We start from the raw sequence: 20,209 nt of genomic DNA on the forward strand, positions 1-20,209 counted from the left end.
TGTGTGTGTGTGTGTGTGTGTGTGTGTGTGTGTGTGTGTGTGTGTAAGAGGTATACAAGTGGATTCTGGGGACAGTGCTACTTCTATGGGCTGCTTTTAATGCATTTTAATAACTGGACATCTTACCTTATTGGAGACCGGCTGAACCTGTTACTGTATGTGGGAACAATAATGAAATACAAAAGACCATATTTTACTACTGTTTTAGTTTTGCCATTTTGTTTGAACTTTGTTTTAGGTTGAAATTCAGATCTCTTTCAGGAGGTGATGAGAAACGTAAGGCTCACCAGATCAGACTTGTGGATTTAGTGATGAAGGAAACTATAAATTTGCCTGCTGCCAGCCCTAGACCACAAAAAACCCCCAAACAAACAGAGGTGCTATGTATAGATGGGGTATAGTCTAAGCTTGGGAGCAGAGAAATAAACTGTATGGAAAGCGATATTTCTGGAATTGTATTCCCACAGAAAGCAAAATTATTATGATATCTAGGACTGGAGGAGGCTTCCAACATTGGGGAGATTTTTCTACTGCTTCATGCTTTTTCTCTTTGAACTGGAAATACCTACCTTATTCCTTCAAATATAAGACACTGCCCCAATTTTTTGTTGCTCAAGCTAAGCAAAAAAACCCCCTGTCAAGTAAAGACATATTTACAAAGATATAAACATTATGGCACATGCAAGTTTCTTCACTTAAATTTAAGACAGAACATTTTTAGAAGAACTATTTTGTTTTAAAAAGTTTGTCTTATATTTAAAATAGGCGTTTACCCTGCTCAGCATTTACCAGAGCTGAATTAGTAGTGGTTTCCTGTGGGATACCCTGTTGCAAATTCTGCTTATGGCAGAAGTTAAAGCGTGGCTATTGCTCTTTGTCCTCATCCTCTGTATTACTGCGGAGTCCTCCTTTGCAGACATGCAGAGATATATATTTTATCTTGCAGGTAATATAAATATAGATGGTATGAAACCTCATGAAACACACCTGATTTGGATTTATTATAAACGTTAAACTCAGTCCAGATGTATCTCCAAGATCTGCACACTTTTTGAATGAACCTGGAATAGTTTTTCCACTGTGAGCTAATTTATGGCTTTGTGTCAAAAAGTTAGAAAGCTTGCAAAACCAAGAAAAAAGTGGAGGTCTGAGTTAAACTGCTGGTTTGTGCATATAGTGCCATTCTTTTTAAAATGATGACTTCCTTTTGCTTCACTGTGGTGTTAGGGACTATTACATATAACCTCATCAGCATTTTGTGCAAAGTTATGCAATAGAGTATTAAGGATCGGGTTATATTTGCCTATATTGTAAAATAATGCACAGTATCTTTTCAGCTCTGCAGAGCACATGCTATGTACATGAAAATTTTCACACAAGGGCACTTATACACATACACAATGCTTACTGCAACACGTTCTAATTAGAACAGATTAGAGCAGACTTGATTAATTAGCACTCTGCAGCAGCCTTGTCGAACGAGCTTTAATTAAAGCATCCCCACTGCCATTTTGAAGTGTGGGAAGCCGAATACATGAGACACTGTAGGTGTTTTAATTAGAGTGGCTCCCAAGAGTCACTCTAATTAAAGCCCCCCTCCCCACAACCCAGAGCACATGTGAAGTGACAGAAGTTACACACAAACCTGTTTAAGTAATCGGAAATTGGTTTAAACCTGTAACAGAACAGAAATTCAATGCACAGAAACCAGTTTCAAAATGGCTGAAACTTGTTGTCCCAGGAAGGGAGAGGGACGAGATAATAATAAGTACTTACCTACAGTGGGAGACACAGCGCAGCAGTGGCAGAAGGAAGAGCCCGCACGGCTCATCAGCCGCTTCTTTATTCAATTAAGGCCGTCCAGTGACGTCAGCCATGAGCAACAGTCGGCGGGGATAAAAATGGCGGCTGACGCTGCAGAAGGGGAGGAAAGAAAAGCAGGAGGGAAAAGGGGCTACAGCTGCCACCGAGAGGGGAGAAGACCTTTCCTATGAGGCCCACAGAACCCAACAAGTCAGGGGCGGATCAAAGAAGCATGGGGCAGAGCGTCCCGCCAGGAGCGAGAGAGGAAAGGCAGACTAGCAGCAGGGACCCCGAACTCAAAAGAGGACCCAGAGATGAATCGGAGGCTCAATGAGATCCCAGGTGGGAGTACTGGGATGACCAGAGCGAGAGGGGAGCCATGCTGAAGGGGAGGACCCCAAGGAAAGCCCCAGGGTGGTTACAATTGGGGTGGATACTGCCACCAGTCCTGGCCAGGTCAACGACAAAGCAGGAGGGAATCACAGAGATGACGGGCGGCAGGAGAAGCATCCCCAAGCTAGAGTAAGGGGGAAGAGAAATGAGGGAGCGGGGTGTAGCCACATCAGGAAATGGTCCACCGTTTAATGTTTTGTTGATGGTTTTCTGGTCTGTTTCCCCATATGAAGGGGTTGAGGAGTGGATGGTATAGTGAGTATCCCTGAGGAATGGGGCCGAGGGAGAGCCTTGGAGATTTTCTTTGTGTTTCGCTGGCAGAAGGGGCGGAGGATCGGGTGAAATAGGGAGAGCAGGCCTGCATTGGCAAACTGTTGTAACAGGTGGCAAGCAGAGGGATGCGACTCCACAGAAGGGGACAAGGCCGACGGAGGAACAACGCACACAAGGGGGCGTGAGACCGCGGTGTAGGGGTGGCAGAGCCCCATGAGTGACTGCCGGGCGAACCACGGGCTACTGAGCAAACCTGACGACCAACCCCGACCACTGAAGAACCAACAGGTCATGGCAGGCAAGAATAGGGAAGGCGAGTTGAGGAGGAGACACCTGCTAGGTCAAAGATGCTAGTCCGGAGAACGCCCCACGTTTGCCACCAGGGTGAAGGCCGCTTGAGAACGGATATTTGAAGCCTGGCGGCCACACTGGATACACCTGGTTGAATGTAGTACCAGATTTAATTGATTTGGGTCAAACCGGTTTATTAAACTTCTGTTGTTATGAATTAGCATGTTGTTATGAATTAGAGAGCTGTGCTCTAGCAGCCCTCAGCTTCTGGCTTGAGCCACTGCAGGCATGTGGCTGCATTTCCTGAATCACAAGTAAATGTATGTCCAGTTGCTTCTCAGTTTAATCTCTGAAGCTTAAACTATCCTGCAAAGACTGAATTGATTTAGCCTTGGGCTCCTTGACTGTCTGTACTTAGCCCTGAAGAAGCTAAAGACTTTTTGTGTACTGTAGCTAGAATCATAGAACTGAAAGCTTTCATGAGGGAACAGCAGGTCATGTAGTCTGACATCTAGTATATCACATGCCCTGACCCCTTGACTGAGCCCAAAAATACCTTACAGAAAGGCCTCCCACATTGAGTTTAAGACACCAAGAGAGGGCGAATAGATAAATTTCCTGGGCAGTAATTTTCAGAGGCTAATTACCCTTACTGTTAACAGTTTGTGGTTTATTACTCATTTGAATGTTTTCTGCTTTAGCTTCTAGGCATTGATTCTCATTATACCTTTCTGTCCTGGAATAAAGTTTCCTTTAGTACCCATTATCTTTTTTCATGATGAAAATATTTATAACAAAGAATCAAGTAATCTCTCCACCTTCTTTTTTGCTGAACTAATCATAAGCTTTCTCAGTTTTCTGAAAATAGTCTTTTTGGAGCATCACATAGCTATGTTGCTTATAGGGACAGTTTTCTGTATGGCATTAGGTCATGATCACTGTTCTGGGATGTCTTGGTAATTAGGTAATTAGGTCATGATCACTGTTCTGGGACAGCTAAAGTATGCCAGTCACTCTAATCATCAGAATTTTAATTGAAACCTCTGTGAATGTACACAGGGACTGGCACAATTTGGAGACCATTTCCCCTAGCCTCACAGACCACTGTTAGTAACTTCTGTGCTCTCTCATTGAGCGAGATTAGGCAATTAAAGTCTCTTATAGCTAGAAGATTTCCAGAGGAAAATTTCTTTGACAGAATTGTAACAAACAAGCTTAACAATTCCAGCAGATAAAAAAGGCTTTGCGCCATTCAGAAACAGTCACTCTTAAATGTTGGGAACAAACAATTTGGAAAGGAAGGTGACATTTATCAAAAGATGAAGGCCTCCTTTTTCACTTCTGAGTCAAAGCCCTGTCCCCCAGAGAAGAATGTGTAGATGAACTACATGATACACTATAACATCAACTCCTGTGAGATCACCAGGAAGACTTTTCTGAATGAAAACTTTTCCTTTTTTGTAATTAAAATGAGAAACTTTTCAGTTTTTAGGTAGGTGTTTTTCAACTAAAAGCTGACCTGTTTGCAGAAATCTAACACAAAAAGTAGCTACATTGTTGTTCTATTAAAACTTTTTTTCATGTAAAAAAAATTGTAAGTAACCCTAGTTACAATCAAAACTTGTATGATTGAGGAGTATACTGCACTGGTCCACACCTGCAGGGAGCGAACTAGAAAAGCCAAGGCTGCAACTGAACTCTATCTGGCTACATGAATCAAGGACTAAAAAGTCCTTCTTCAGATATGTGGGGAGTTGAAAGAAAAACAAGGGCAACAGCCCCTCTTAAACCAGCTGGGTCTGACTACCTAGGAAAAAGCCTATCTGCTTAATGATTACTTTGCATTGTTTTTTCACCACCCTGCCAAACATGATGCAGGATGACCAAGGTGAAGATAAATATATGTCCACCATTGGCATATATGATGATCTTGTGAGGGAGCATCTTGAGAGGCTGGACCCCCATAAATCAGCTGGTCCTGATAGATTGCACCCAAGAGTGCTAAAGGAACTGGCAGACATCATAGCACAGCCACTGGTGAGGATATTCAAGAACTTGTGGTGCTCAGGCAAAGTACTTGAAGATTGGAAGGGGGCCAGTGTGGTGCCCATCTTCAAGAAAGGAAGGAAAGAAGACCCGGGAAACTACAGGCCAATCAGTTTGACCTCAATCCCTGGGAAGATTTTGGAAAAAATTAGCAAAGAAACCATTCTTGACAGGCTAATGGAAGGCATCATTCTGAGGGATAGCCAGCACAGGTTTGTTGTGGGTAGGTCTTGCTTAACCAATCTAATTTTCTTCTATGACCAGGTGATGTATCATTTGGACAAAAGGGAAGAGGTTGATTGATATCATATACTTGGACTTTAAAAAAGCCTTTGATCCGGTGTCCCATGATGTCCTCATGGGAAAACTGGGCAACTGTGGCCTCAACTACTCTACAGTCCAATGGCTGGGGAACTGGGTCCGAGGTTGGACCCAGAGAGTGGTAGTTGATAAAACTGAATCAATGTGGCACTTGGTGACTAGTGGCATCCCCCAAGGTGTCGCTCTCAGACCTGTACTCTTTAATGTCTTCATAAATGATCTGGACACTGGTGTCAAAAGTGGACTAGCCAAGTTATCTGATGACACCAAAATTTGGGGAAGAGTCTCCACAGTTGAGGATAGGCTGGTGATCCAGGCCAACCTCGATAGGCTTGCAAGGTGGGCAGATGAAAACCTGATGGCATTCAATATGGAGAGTGCAAGGTGCTCCACCTCAGGAATAAAAACCCACATCACACTTGTAGGGTCGGCAATGCTACACTCGCTAGCACCATGACTGAAAGAGACTTGGGGGTCATGATTGGCCACAAGATGAATATGAGCCACCAACGTGATAACACAGCTGGCAAAGCGAACAAAACTCTGGCTTGCATCTACCAATGCATCTCGAGCAAGACCCAGGATGTCATCCTTCCGCTGTACTCAGCCTTGGTGAAGCCACAGCTGGAGTACTACACCCAATTCTGGACTCCACAATTTAGGAAGGATGTGGAGAAGCTTGAAAGAATCCAGAGGAGAACCACACTTATGATCAGAGGGCATGAGAACAAGTCTTATGAAGAGAGGCTGAGAGCTATAAGACTTTTCAGCCTGGAGAAACGCAGGCTCAGGGGTGACTTGGTGGCAGCCCATAAGTACATAAGGGGTGTGCATCAGGATCTGGGGGAACACCTGTTCACCAGAGCACCCCAGGGGATGACAAGGTCCAATGGTCACAAACTCCTGTAAGACTGTTACAGGCTGGACATAAGGAAAAACTTCTTTACTGTCTGAGCCCCTAAGGCCTGGAACAGACTCCCCCCAGAGGTGGTGCAAGCACCTACTCTGGGCACTTTCAAGAAACATTTGGACGTTTATCTTGGTGGGATCCTTTGACCTTAGCCAACTTCCTGCCTCTTGGGCAGAGGGCTGGACCCAATGATCTTACGAGGTCCCTTCCAGCCCTAATGTCTATGAAATCTATGGGTATATAGGGGCATTTACCACACCTGGTCTACAATCAGATGGCTTATTTTAAAGCCGCATGAATGTAGACCAGGAGCAGCATGTAAAGTTCTTCATCAGTCCTGGGAGCCATACAGGGAAACTGGAATAACTCAAGGCAGGGGGAGGGATCAGCAGGATTGGGAGCAGGGCTAGCAGGTTTGGGGGATGGATGGGTCTGTGCAGGAGAAGGGTGTCCATCCTTGGGTAGGAGGGTCAGGGGGCTAAAAATAACTGGTCAAGTTTGACAGGGTAGAAACAGCACAGACTGGTGAGCGGCTGGGCTTTTCCAGCCCCAGGGCTGGGCTCTGAATGCACAGGGGCAGTAATGTCAACTCTCATGAAAAAAATCATGAGACTACCGATTTCCAAGTCAAATTAATTCTGACTCATGATCTCCTGAAAGAGATCAGATCTTGGAAATTTTTCTTCTGGCACATGTAGAAAGTGCCAAGCTGGTAAGTCTGTGGAGGAGAAGGGGTAGGGGGAGAGGAAAGGGATGGGGGGATGGGAAGGGGGGCAGATCACGACTCCCATGGTGAGGGAAGGAGTGGGGAAGGACCTGGGGTGAATGGGGCCCTGGGGCCCAGGTGAGTCATGTGCATGTGTGTGTGTGTGTCTTCCCCTCTGCCCCAAACCACTGCCCTCCCAGCCCTGCTGCTGCCCCTCACTCCTGACCCACAGTACCCTGCATCCTGCCAGGGTGTGCAGGAACCCCCAACCAAGTAGAAACTAGAGAAAGGAATGAAACCAAACAAGTATGAGATTAATGAAACTGAGGGGTAAAAAAGTGTTTATAGTGAACAGGCCTATGTTTGCTGGACTGTAGATAAAACAAGGGGTGGCACATTTGATTTCTGTCAGAGAATAAAATAGCAGCCAGCCAGTGTGATACTTTAGGTTAGTCTGTAGAGAGACTCAGACAGTTTTATACAATGTTCTCACAGCTCAAGAACAGCTAAGGCAAGGCAAGCATACGGAGTAATCATTGGATCATTCCAATCATGTAGGGGTCTGCTCCAGTCCCTTACCTGGATGTGTGCTGTTCTCTGGTTGTCTATTGTTTGTCTTTTATTTCCATGCTTGGGCATACATTCACGCTTGTGCTGTACAAAAAATTTACATTGTGCTGTGTTTAAGTCTAAATGCTTGAAGAGTTTTTAAGGCTTCTTTGAGGCTTGCCAGGGCTCTCTTCCATTTTATTGAGTAGCATGTTTAACTTTATGAGTCTATCAGATGTATTCTAATGTAAATAATATTTGAACAAGATGGAGATCATTAAGCTGCAAAATAAAAAGCTTTTTTAAAAGCAGCCTATTACCTTGTTCAAATACCCCAGCATTAGTGTGCTTGGAAACCTCTTAGAACTAAGCATGCATTTTTAAATAACACACATTGTTCAGCTGTAGTTACCAAATTCCAGCTTGACATTTAGCACTTAAGGAGTTTAGAGAATCCAGACTCTCTTATCAACTCGCAGACAAGGGCACTAAATGTCATGTGGGCTTCCTTTGGCTTGTAGCCACAAGCTACACGTAGTATTTAATAGAGTCTATGGTTAAGTGCTTAAAGTATTAGGGAAACCTGAAAACAAAGTGCATGCCATTAGCTAAATGGTGCTGATTTTTGATATTCTACTGTGTGTGCTTGTGGATTGGCATATGTCAAAACTTTCCTGACAAGAAAAAATTTGCCTGAAATTTTTTTCGTGGGATATAATAAGCTAACAAGGTTTCAAATGAAAGTCCTGATGATCAGGTGTGTCTGTCTTCAAACTATTTGCATATTTTTTGTTGATTCTCAATGAAACTCTGCTCTGTAGCTTTATCAAAATACCCCAGCTTATTAATAGGAACTTGTAAAAGAAACAATTAAGAGGAGTCAAAAACATATGTTTTGAATTTACATTCTAGTCACTATTTAAGCATTGTTTATCTTCACTGACTTTAAAAAATATGTAAAATGTGTGGCTCACTCCATCATACCTTAAAGCCCAAGCTTAGAAAATTGGGACAGACGGTAGCATCATCACAGTATCTCAATTTCTCTTTGTCTTATATTCAGAACAGTCAAATAATATGGGCAATTAAAAAACAAACTGGAAAAAACAAACAATTAAAAAACAAACTATGGAAAGCATAGCTTTTAAGTAACTAGCTGTTGAAAGAAAATATATATGCTTTGAAGACACTGTGGATAAAAAAGCTATAAAAGACTGTGTCCAAATAAGTGAAGCATATTTAATCTTAATGGGTGCTTCGAATTTAGGTGAATTTGTAAGAAATTTAGAGACAGGTTAAATCATAATGCACTTGAATTTTTTTTCAATTATGGTTTCTTATTCATAAAGACACGAGGAGCAAACAACCCTCAAAAGATTCAGAATTGTTAAGACTTGCATGACGAATCTTCTAGCTTGTTTCCAAAGCCTTTTATATTCTTTCCTGCCATTTTTCTAATGTTCAGATACATAATCCATAATTTCTACTGTATACTTACCTGATCACTATCTATTCCCTCTTTTCTGTCCCCAAAAGCCTCAAATACCACTTCTCCCATGATAATTTTTACCAAAAAATATCTTCTTTACCTTCAAATCTAATAATTTACCTTCAAATTTTATCTGAGCATGAAGACAGTATAGCAACACTTGGATGCTACAATAATGGGTATTTCAAAATGTATAGCTTTTTATACATTTTATCACATTCTTCACCTTTCTTCCCACTCCCCCTCTTTCTGGAACAAGCATTTTAACTCAGTAATCCCCAGCTCAGTCCTGTCCTTTAATCTTGCACTCTCTATTTCTGCATTGCTTCCTCAGCACACAAAAAGCGTGTGTAAATATATAAACTCCTATCGTGTTCAGTGGGACCAGGGGTTCACCCATAAAGCTTGCTTTAAAGTAAGAGGCATCACAGGTTAAAATAGCTGGCAATAAAGGCAGAAGTGGCAAACAGTTTCCAGTGATAAGATCCCCCTGGATGCCTAAAATTCAGCAGCCGGGGGTATGCACAATCCTGTCAGTTTCAAGGGTGCCACCCAGCTACCGACCAGCTCACCTAAGCCCTGACCAGATTCACTAAACAGTCATTCATCAACGTATCTCACATGCTAAGTCCAGTCTGGTCAATGTTCTTGGAGGAGGAGGAGGAATAGCAGTTGCTGTCCCCTCCTCCCCCTACCCCTTACTCAATAGCCCAATGGCTGGAATTTTCATTTGGTATGTTGGAAACTAGGGCTGTGTGAAGCTTCGGGTGGTGATTCGATTTGGAGGAGATTCAGCCCAATTCGGTGGCCGAATCTCCGAATCCAGATTGAATCAGGGGACCAATTTAAAGGGCTGAATCGATTCAAAGCTCTCCAAAACTTCAGAAAAGATTAGGACAGTTTTGATGATTCGGACAGTCCCCAGTAGCTGCAGCAGGGAGCTGCAGCTGACTCAGAGCTTGTATGTACTAGGAGTGGGGGAGGAAACCATGGGGGGACCCCTGACAGCCCCCCTGACCCCTGCCCACTCCCCCAGCCCTCCCTCCCAGGGCTGCCCCACCCACCCCGGCTCCTGGTGCTTTAAAGAAAAGCCCCAGTGCTCACCACGTGCTGCCGGGCAGGGGGGCAATCCCTGCTGTCCCCCACTGCCTCACGCTGCATGGGGGGCTCTGCCACAAGCCCCCTGGCACCCCCCCTTGCTCCCCTACAGGTGCCCTGCCTGGGTCAACTCCAGCCCATTAAGAAAAAAGAATGGAGAAAAGACCTGGGACTCACTGCCCCTGAAGCAGCTTTGGGGGGGCTTGTGCAGAGCCCCCCACATGGCACAGGGCAGTGCAGGGCCGCAGGGGTTGCCCTCTGCCTGCAGGAGCAGTGAGTCTAGGGGTTTTTCTCATTTTTTTTTCTTAAAGGGCCAGAGCTGGCCTGAGCAGGGCACCCATGGGGGGCTGGAGGGAGTAAAAGGTGGGGTCAGGGAGGCTCATGCAGAACCCCCCACGCAGCATGAGGCAGCAGGGATCTCCCCCCTGTCCAGCAGCACCTGGTGAGCTGGGGGGGGTTTCCCCCAAATAGCTGGGAGCTAGGGCGAGGGAGGCAGCCATTGCCGGGCTGGGGGGGATGGGCCTGGCTGATTCGGAGATTCGACAGCAGCCAAATCTCCAAATCAGATTCGGCCAGATCAATTCAGGACAGTGATTCCAATCACCAAATCGAATCACTGTTCCCCAAATCGGCCAAATCCAAAGCAAATACTGCCCGCTTTGCACAGGCCAATTGGAAACCCAGGTTCAGATCCTTCCTTTTTCCTCAGGGCCTTGAATCTATAAATTCCCACCTCCAAAGAGAATAAATACCTGTTCACTGAGCTGCAACGTATTCTGGGGGAGAGGGAGGGCACAGATTTCTCCCAAGCTCTCCTGTTGAAGCTTTGCAGGATTAAATATTAATTAAGCCAGAGAGAGAGGAAGAGAGTGAGAATAACTCTAAAACCTAGTGGCTTGGGGCACTGAACTGAGGCAGGGGAGCTCTGGGTTCCATTTCCTGCTACAATGAATATTTAATTATTTTATGCAAATTACAACAGGCAGTGTTGCAGCACCTAAGTCCCCCTTGTGAAGTTAGCTCCAAGCATGGAGCTATAATTCAGCAATATAACACAAAGGTTAAGGACAGATGGTAAAGTAGAATATTGTATATCATCAAAACTACAGGGCCATGGAAGAGAGAGAGAGAAAAAAGGGTATGATTTATGAGATGAAATATAATTAATCAAAACTAGGATATGACTTAAACACAGTATTGGTCAGGCTTATAGTTGCAAAAACTTCCATGGGATCTTCAGTGACAACAGGTTGCCACAACCTCCGTTTGTCTTTTAAATAGAATTAAATATACTCCAAATACACCTAAACCAGGGGTAACATTGTCCAAAGTGTCAATGAGACTTAGGCACACAGGTCACTTGTACACTTTGGAAAAATTAACCCCAAGTAAACAGATGGTTCATTAAGTGGCCTACCATGGTTTCACACAGGACTTTGCACCTGTTATAGACAATCATTGTGAAGACAAGGTACCCAAGAAGGCTAACCAGCTAATAATGCATGTAAAACTTGGTTTGTCCGTGGTGAACACGTCTACACGTGATATTAATGCAATGCAATAAAATCCAGTGCAGTTGCTCCTGGGCACAGCATTTACATGTGTGCCTGGGACCACAGCACACTGAGGGGGGGCAGCACAGCCTCAGCTGGCAGAAGGTCCAGAGGGTCAGCCTGCCAGCCCAGAGCTGCTCTCCTCCAGCTCAATGTGCTGCAAAAGGGGCTGATTGGGCATGAGGGTGCTGCAGTGTGGGACTAGATAGCAGGCAGTCCCTATACCGTAACACCCTCTTGCCCCAGCCAGATCTGGTCACCATCCATATGTGTGCTGTGGTGGAGTAAACTTTGCCATAGAATAGTACTTGTGGTGGGCAGTACTGTCCTGCAGCAGAGTTAATTAGTTTACTCTGGCCTAACAGGGGTGCATAGGTAGATAGTGACACTTTACTACAGAGCTAATTAGTCAACTCCACAGTAAAGCGTCTCGTGTAGATGCACCAAGAAGGTTGTACGTGTTGTTTAAAAATCTATCAATTAACATGTTAGCTTACAAATTGTAAAAGCCCATTTTTCTAGACTTGATAATTCAAAGAGAGAGCATCAGCAGTACCACACTTTTGACACCGTGAACCACGCTGGTATTTCCTTGCTGCAGTCCCTGGCAACAAGGGACACTTGTTGATCCACTATTACCACATCCTGGTTGTTTTTTTTCCTGGAAGAAAGAAGCTCTTTCCCCATATCCCAGGCCATGCAACTAACATCACCTTTTTCAAAATATTGGTCCAAGTAAGGTAGGGATAAGAACTAGGGCCTTTGTTGTACCTGAGTTTTTAATTGAAAAAATAATAAAATTTCAAGATAATTACATCAGTCCAGTTGAACTATTAGGATCCAAAAGTTTGCAGCTATTTCCAGCCACACTTTCTGACCAAAAATGGGGTTTGGTAACATGCTGTCAAACCACACATTTTAAAAATCCTATCCATTGCCCTGATTTACCTGAAAGTTTAGTGATGCGTTGTTATGAATCAAGTAGGATACTTTCAAAAAATACCCTTTGTAGCTTTACTTATTTTCATTGGGTATGACTGGAAAATTGAAATAATCCCACAATTTTCAAATAGTAATGGTAGGAAAATAGGGAGTATTACCTTATTTCCCCCTTCAAGAACTCCCAAGGGCATATCTAGGTGTTTGGCACTGAAAACCTAAATAACATAGACTGAAACTTCTGTTTTGAGATGTTGATGCTAAGCCACAAGATACAGTCCTAGTACATGAGCCAGGTCTCATGTAACAAAGAAAATAACTGCACGAATATGTAATATGTAGACAAATTTGTTGGAAAACCATGCATGTTATAAAAGCAATTTTGATGGAAGTTTGCATTTACTTTCCACATCTGGGTTTCTTACTTTCTTTTATGCATTCTGACATTATGCACACCAAAGGATTTTAATTAAATTACTCCTTTCAATATTAAATTATTCTGACATTGTTTGTTCCATTGCTTCTCTTACAAATTTGAAGGAGGCCTAATACTGTTTTTAATTCTGTTTCTCAGTTTCTGATTCATTGTTCTTACAAAGCACATTGTTTAAAGCAGGAAGCGAAAACTGGCAATTATTCAAAAACATCTGACCACATGCTCAAAAATGTTGATTCTACAAACGCAGAAAAGTTATCCTGGTCTAAATCTTCCTAGGGGCCCTGGATATGTGAAGGAAGTAACAAAACAAAAGTCTGTATATAAACATGGAAAAAAGGGAAGTTAACGACAGGGAACATATCATTTAAAAATGAAGGAAATGGACAATGGAAGTTAAAGACATCAAGGAAATATCAGGAAATATCAATGGGAAATAGCATTAAAAAGAATTAGATGTCAGAGCATATTAGGAACAAAAGGAACCCTAAGAGAGGCACAGAATAGACACCTAGCCCAGTGGCTGATCCAGGTGGTAAAATCATGAATAGTGATGTAGAAAGGGCACAAATATTCAATTTTTTGTATTTAAAACCAAGCAGGAGGGTGCATTCATCCCATACGATATTGTGAATGAAATAGAAAGTTTACCATTTTTAATAAAAGGGGATGTGAGGTAGCTTCTGATAAATTAAACATTTTCATATCAACAGGACTGGATGACTTGCACTCCAGAATCTTAAAGGACTTCAAGAGCCAAATAACTCTTTGAACATTAGTGTTAATTTTTAACAGATCTGGGACTCACTGTGGCAATTCTCCAATCTTTTGAATTTTCCCTTTTTTGTTCAAGATGTCTAAAGAGTAAATGATCTGATCCAGGAAACTAGACAGGTTAGTCTGATACCCAGACTGGGTAAAATAACAAAACGGTTAACAGACGATCTGGCAAGCATTAGTTTTAGTCCAGTGATCTTTAATATTTTTGAACAGCTCTCAGGACAATAATATAAAACCTTTGCTTTACAGAACTGCCCGATGACACAAAGATTATTTTAGTAGTAAATAATAAGCACAGTTTACTGTTACAAAATGATCTGAATTATCTGCTTAAATGATGACAATCCAACACAATGAATGTTAATATAGCCAGATGCAAGATAGCATTTCTGTGATCCAGAATGCAAGGTACACATGGTAGCAGACTGTCTTGGATAGCAGTGACTCAGAAAAGGGCTTGGGAGGTTACTACATATGATCCACTCAACATGAGCCACAGTACAATGCCATGGCTACAAGGGACATTGTGACCTTTGGAGGTATAAAAGGGGAATATACTGAGTAGAAGAAAGTAGGGTTACCATATGTCCAGGTTTTCCTGGACATGTCCTCTTTTTGGGTCCTCCCATCTCCGTCTGGGCAGTTTTTTTAAATATCAGCAAATGTCTAGGGCTTTTGCTGTGTCTCAGCTTTCCCAGTACTTCCTGGCTTGCCTGAGCAAGGAGCTCCTTGGGGCTAGGGGCAGCAGGGCAAGGTGACTGGTGGCCAGGGCATCACGTGCACGTCCCGGCAGCTGCAGGAAGGTGAGAGAGAAAGAAAGAGCATGTGTGCGCACAGGGTCCAGGGCTGCAGCAGGGTAGGGGGAGGGGTTCTTCAGGGGCAGCAGGGAGCTGCACGGGCAGCAGGGCTGGAGGGGGCAGGAGCTGTGTGGGCAGCAGGGGGCTGTGAGTGAGGGGTACCATCAGGGATGGGGGTGGGAGCAAGGGGCATGAGTATGGTCTGGGGGGTGGGGTGCTGTGGGTCAGGAGTGAGGGTTAGCAGCAGGGCTGGAGGGGCTGTGGCTTGGGAGTGAGGGGCAGAGGCAGGGGATGGGCATATCACTGCCCCTCCCTACAATCATATGCCCCCTCTCCCCTAACCAGGTGTCCTCATTTTTTAAACTGGAAATATGGTAGCCCTGGAGAAAGGTAGTGATCTTGCCTCTGTACACTACATAAAAAGGAGAGAGGTTCATTAACACCTATGAAATGAAGAGACATTAGCAGGAAATAGGTAGATTATAATGAGCCGTGGCATCAATTGACTTTTCACTGCCTGAACAGAAATGCCACTCCCCAGGCAGATGGTTTTATAGTTTGGATAGAGCAAGAATCAAAGTGTGTGTGTGGGGAGCTGTGTCTGCACCACTGCACCAGACCCTCAACCCCCCACAGATCTACCCCTGAAACCCAATGGCTTTTTAAACTTGAACTTTCAAATTCAACCTAGAAATGAGCTGCAGTTTCCAGGCAAAAAGATTAATTAAACATTAAAATAACTGACCAGGGGAAGTGGTGGGCTCCCTGCTATGGGGAACCTCTGGGATGAAATCAGACATCTTTCTAAAAGACATATTAATCTAGCTTCTGGGAAAAATTCTGTAGCTTGTGTGTACAGGAGGTCATTCTAAATTGTCATAGCAGTTGCTTTTGCACTTGAAACCTATGTATCTGTGAATGATTTTGTGTATTGTTTGTTTTCCCCTCAAATATTCCCATAGGCTGATTTGCATATATGAATGCAGAAATGAACAAGGTCTGAAATATTTCCTACAATGATTTAAAACCTGTTCCAGGATATATGTGCATCTCAAATTTAATTATTTCTTTTATTCCAAGGACTAAGGCCATGAGCTGGATATTGAAGTGAATCATTTAGATATCTCAGTCTTGTGGGTTTGCAAACGTATGCAAAGTAATTAATACAAACCTGCAGGTCAAATATCAACATCTTTTGGCATGTCTATATAAGATATTGGGCTAGATCCAAATCAACCTCTATGGTGCCTCTACTTACGCATCATAGCAGAGAAAATGTAGAACCCTTGTTCCAACAGGTGATAGGTCTGACACCTCTGTTTCCTACACAGTGAATGGGTGCATCCCAAGGGCAGTCCAGACAGCCTGTCCTTCAGCAGGTGTTAAAAGATAGCCCAATATAGTGTGAAGCATCTATCTGAATTCCTGTTCCTCCCCAGAGCTCGGGTATCTGACTCAAGGCTGCAAGGAAGACACTTCTGTCAAGCCAGGATCCAGCCTGCACAGAAGAGCGATGCCTGCCTGAACCAGAATGCCCTACATAACAGCAGCATTGAGTTCCATAGAAAGTACAGGAACCCCACCACAGTCACTTGAATACAGGTAGTATTGGCCAATTTTGGCTTTGACCAGGGGCCAGAAGCTTGGGTGGTAGGCCCTCCTGAATCTGAGGAGATTTGACCATCTGTCTCATACTTTTAAAGGAATGATGTGACCACCATACTGAGTGCTGCCTCTGACATTCCCACTGGCCTACTGGAAAGCCAAGCCTACAGGATCCATGAGATACGAAGCAGAGCAAGCATGAGGGCATGTGACTGCAGCCCAGTGGTTATGGCCCTCCCCTAGAAGGGAGGAAACCTGGGGTTTGGTCCTCACTAGCAGAACTGTTTATATATTTTTATCCTCCTTCTCATTTAGATATGAATGTCGAGGTTTACTTACACAGGTATTTGGGGGTAGCTGTCCTCCATGTCAAGACTTTCACTGGCAAACAAAGTCTGAAGAATCTGTTTCTGTTTCAGGGTTACCTTCCAGGCACTAAGATATTGTAATCATTCCATTCTTTTAGTGACTAATAAGTCGTGCCTATATCATTCCATGCATGCTGTCTTTCCAACTGGAAGTAGTGTAATAGGTTCATGTGCTGCTGGCTGTGAGCCAATAAGCCATGCTGCTCAGAGTTTTCTAAAGTAGGCAAAACCTTAGCATCAGCAGTGAAAAGCAAGCAGAGGAATTAATTTTTTTTAAAACAATAAACCCACTTTTATGCTTTTTCCATCCAGCATAAAAAGATAAGAAGCAAATCTGGATTTTTTGTTTATAATTTTCACATCCGCTCTAAAAATAAAAAATAGATGCAATAAAACACTAGCTAATCAGGGTCCCTGATTTTTTGAGCAAGATTCATCATATGGAAACAGCAATTAACTTTAAGGCCAAAATCAGAAATATTTCTGGTTGAAAATATTTGCCGATATACAACAGAACTAAACTCAGGAATTTGCAGAATGCAGGAGGAAATGCATGCCATGTGTCATGACTGAGCTAGAAAAACTTCTTGAAATAATCAAACTTGAGAGTCTTTTGTTAAGCATACGCCAAGTATAATGTTGATAATTTTCCTTCCTAGACATGCAAGAAGCCAATCCCACAAGCCTAGGCTTCAAAAGAGTTCTTAAGTCCTAGAATCATGCAGCCAGAGTTCACACACGTGTGGTCACTGCCATGTACTGAAATGGCATGCTACTATCATATGGCCGTTTCTGTGACTCCCAAGAACCATAAATCTGGCTGGCTGAATAATAAATAGGGAAGTACATCTATTTAAACACAGCAGTAAAAAGACCTTACTTAATAAGACAGTTTACTCTGCACCCCCAATCCTATTTCAGCCTTTATAAATGTTTGCCGTTGGCCAAGAAATACCACTATGAACCTGTAACCAAGTTCAGGTTGCAGGATTACATGAATTAACTAAATTGCTGCTGACCCCATTCATTAACTGCACAAACTGGGCAGTAGATGCAAGGCTGGACAGCCTGCCCTCAGGAACTCTGCAGCATACAGGATTTGATATTTTCCACTTCCTATACAAACTGACCCAGCTTCTGTTGACTCATCTCCCTCACTTGCTTTTCCCTTCCCTATTCTGTACTGATACAATGCAGTTTTATAGCTCACCTATGTTAGGCTGTTTTGTGTAGAAGATACAACCTATTTACAAAATGAGCCCAACCCCTCAGGGCTAAACTAATGGGGAAAGTGAGGCTTGGCTGGAATGACATGGTTTACTGAATAAGCTATGGTGAGCCACTTCTGGCCTATGGCAGTTATTATAAGGAAGCTTCAGAGGATGCTGGATCAAAGGTACCTGATCCTAAATCATGAGTCAATGAAACTTAAAACTCTCACTGACTTCAAAAGGGACAGGGTATCACCTTAAGTTTTAAAATTGAGGCAGTAGTACTTAGTATTTCCTCTTTTCATCTTTATCTAGCTCATAACTGAATTTAAACTAGTAGTGTCATCCTTCTGTAGGCTATGGAAGACTAACTGTAGTTTCTAAAACCTACAAATTATTAACCAGCAAATTAGGTATTACAGTTAAAACCATCATTCTCAATCAGATTTTACAGATTTGTAATGGATTTATAATTCTTTATATCTATTTCCTTTCATCTAAAATGTTAGTGCTCTTTCAGAGTTAATTGACCAGAGCATCATAAATAGCCACAATACTGGCCATTAAAAAGACATTATCACTCTCCAACAGTTATCCAAAAGTAGAATCTAAACTATTTCAGTTATTCTTTGTGTTTATGCTAGGACATAACTGCATTAATGGAATGGACCTATTTATTTCTAAAAGCTGATTTTTTATTGGTACTGTTTACACAACTGGTTTATTTACTATAATAATTTACGGCAATTATCTACAAGAAGCAGCTGGTAAGCCACATTAATCAACACTGTCATCTCTGCCTGTGCATACAAAGCTATACTAATTAAATGGAACTCACTTTGGCTAGCTCACCACTGGGATTTAAATGTAAAAACATCATAAAAACAATAGGTACAATTGTCACAGCTATCAAAAATGAGATCCCGCAACACACTACCAAATATCTAAATAGAGCAACTCATCTAGATTCAATTTCAGAATTCTTTTTGAAGAAATTATAACAAATATTTATTTTAGATTCTTCCAGACATATAGACCTGCACCAAGAATTATTCAATATTCACAGCTTTATTAACATGGGTCATTAACGTTTCCCATAAACACTCCTGTAATCTTTTTCAATGGTTTGCCTAGCTCCAGTTAGCACACTTCCCATTGAATAGGAAGGTGAGAGAGTATAAATTGAGCTGAACAGTCAATTGAAGTGCAAAGCTGAGATACTATTTTTATCCATCAAATCAGGGTTCCATGAATTAATATAAAATAGCTACCTGGAGAAATTAAATGACCCACTCATAAATGCCAAGCTGATGCACTGGAGTCTGCTTTGGTATATGTATGTTTTAATGAATGAAAGATGTTTTACTTTCCCTATTGACAAACAGTGCACTCTCACATGCAGTGCAGTCAGTAAGTACTGCTGTACACCCAGGAAATTTTTCTGTTACAGTTAAATCAAAGTAAAACACTCCTTTCCCTACCACCTCCTAAACTTGTACTTTAGGTGGAGGGTCTCCTACAGTTATCCTCTATTTTCTCAAGCCAGACCACATGACTTTTTTCTCTTTTAATTCAGTTCAGTGTACAACTTTGATTTAGGAAATCCTATCATCATAGTCACTTGTAAAGTGATTACAAAAGTGAGCAAAGCCTGCTTTGAATTAAAGAATTACAGAGAACCTTTGCTAGTTAAAAACAATGTGAGATTGGGATCTTTTATCTTACACAGCTAGATCTGCAGTGGCAGCCAAAATACATTCACTGCAGCCAAAAGTGGAGGCAAAAGTGACTTTAACCCTTGAGTGTCCCTTAGTTACACCTCACTGACTATGGCCCTATAGCATTGCTTTTGTAGCCAAAATCAGTAGTGCAACATAATTCTGACAGTGCTTCCTTTCCTCCAAGAGGGCCCATCATGCAGAGCCAAGAAACACTCAGCTGCTCACTGCCCGCAGGATTTCCAGCTGCTTTGCATCACCTAAGCAGCACAAACCAAGTAGAACACGGCAGTGGATCTGGCCTGTGAGACTGGATTCACACTAGAACACCCTTGAGATTTAGATGTAGACATTCCATAAAGACAATACATACAATTGCAATGCAGCTACATAAAATGAGTTCCAGCAGTACCCTACCAAATATTTAAATGTGACTAAATTGCACACACACATCTGTATCTTCTCATCCCTTATGCAAGCAAGCTGAGGTTCTTTGAATTCATCTCATTCACAGAAATGGATATAAGTGTAAAAATCCAGGCCCGAGCAAAGTATATTCCCATGGCCTATATTTTCCTACTGAAATGATGCAGGAACTAAGTATAGACAGTCAAAAAGCCTGAGGCTGAATTGATTCAGTCTTTGCAGGTTAATTTAAGCTGCAAAGATTGAACAAAAAAGCAAATGAACAGACATTCACTTTTGATTCAGAAAATGCAGCCACATACCTGCAGTGACTCATGCCAGAAGCCAGGGGGAGGCACTAGAGCAGAGGCTGTCAACCTTTTGGGATCATTGTACCCCTGGCAGCCGGACATGGAGCAGTGTACCCCCAGTGGCCAGACGCAGAGCCAGGGGAGGGGGGCATGGCCAAACACAGAGCAGCAGCAGCCACTGCATGCAAGCTTCCCCTGCCCTGCTCC

At 42.8% G+C, this 20,209-nt stretch overlaps 2 long non-coding RNA genes across 2 annotated transcripts in view; one reads left to right on the forward strand and one right to left on the reverse strand.

Annotated features, from left to right (window-relative positions):
* The window catches only part of LOC109291288, a 358,390-nt gene that overhangs the window by 285,891 nt on the left and 52,290 nt on the right, over positions 1 to 20,209 (forward strand). The window lies entirely within an intron of this gene.
* The window catches only part of LOC109291289, a 395,467-nt gene that overhangs the window by 9,502 nt on the left and 365,756 nt on the right, over positions 1 to 20,209 (reverse strand). Inside the window, exon 4 of the long non-coding RNA XR_002095803.1 lies at positions 288 to 345. This is a non-coding gene — a long non-coding RNA (uncharacterized LOC109291289). The remainder of the gene's footprint in view (positions 1 to 287; positions 346 to 20,209) is intronic.

This window comes from Gavialis gangeticus, unplaced genomic scaffold, assembly GCF_001723915.1.
Source record: "Gavialis gangeticus isolate Ggan-Ray unplaced genomic scaffold, GavGan_comp1, whole genome shotgun sequence".
In the NCBI taxonomy this organism is placed as follows: Eukaryota; Metazoa; Chordata; order Crocodylia; family Gavialidae; genus Gavialis; species Gavialis gangeticus.